This window comes from Myotis lucifugus, unplaced genomic scaffold (assembly GCF_000147115.1).
Source record: "Myotis lucifugus unplaced genomic scaffold, Myoluc2.0 scaffold_110, whole genome shotgun sequence".
NCBI lineage: Eukaryota > Metazoa > Chordata > Mammalia > Chiroptera > Vespertilionidae > Myotis > Myotis lucifugus.
This window is the reverse complement of record NW_005871158.1, coordinates 2,203,591-2,204,383: the sequence shown is the minus strand read 5'-3', so window position 1 is coordinate 2,204,383 and position 793 is coordinate 2,203,591.

Genomic DNA, 793 nt, shown 5'->3' with positions numbered 1-793 from the left:
AGACACAAGTTTAAATTACGCACTAAAAAATGACAAAGGGACAAACGTATAAAAAACGAATCATGTGTTAACATCCCCGAAGGAAGAAAACCGTGGGCCATTTCTAAGGATCCCGTTTGCTTCTCTTTTCCTTTCCCGAAATACCGGCAGGGGGCCCGAGGGAAGTTTCCAGTCGGGAGAGCCTGGGGGGGGCAGGGGGGACACCCTGAGGGTGCTGGCCAGGACCGCCCCGGCTCAGCTCGGCTCCAGGATCCCGGCGCAGAGGGGTGGGGGAGGCATCAGCGGGGGCAGCGGTTTGACCCAAGAGCACAGGAGGAGGAGGAAGAGGACAGAGGAAGTCGCTCCACTACTGAAAGGGAGCGCCAGGAACTCGGCCACGGCCCCAAGCGAGCTGGCGGAGAACTGATACCACCCCGGGCACGAGCGTCGGCAGGAGCAGGGGAAAGGGAAAGAATGGATCCCCTGGGGGCACGGACCGCGAGCTCAGCCAGGGAGGACCTTCCTCCTCGGCCCGAGATCTCACGGATGCTTGGTGCGCAGGCGCACGACTTCCCGCCGCGGGCCGCGGGACCCGGGGCGGGTCGGGGGTGCTGCTGCTGTGGCCGGACCGAAGTCACTTCCCGAAATTCGTTTCTAATCCTTCACAACCCGCGCCGTGGAACAAACGTGGGAACTCACAGTTAAGAGAATACGACTTCCGTGCTCCCAGATGCCTGGTCGCCGTCTCAGAGAGCGCACGTCCTAGCGACTCTGCCAACGCGCCTGCGCAACACTTCTCACGTCGGCGCTCCTG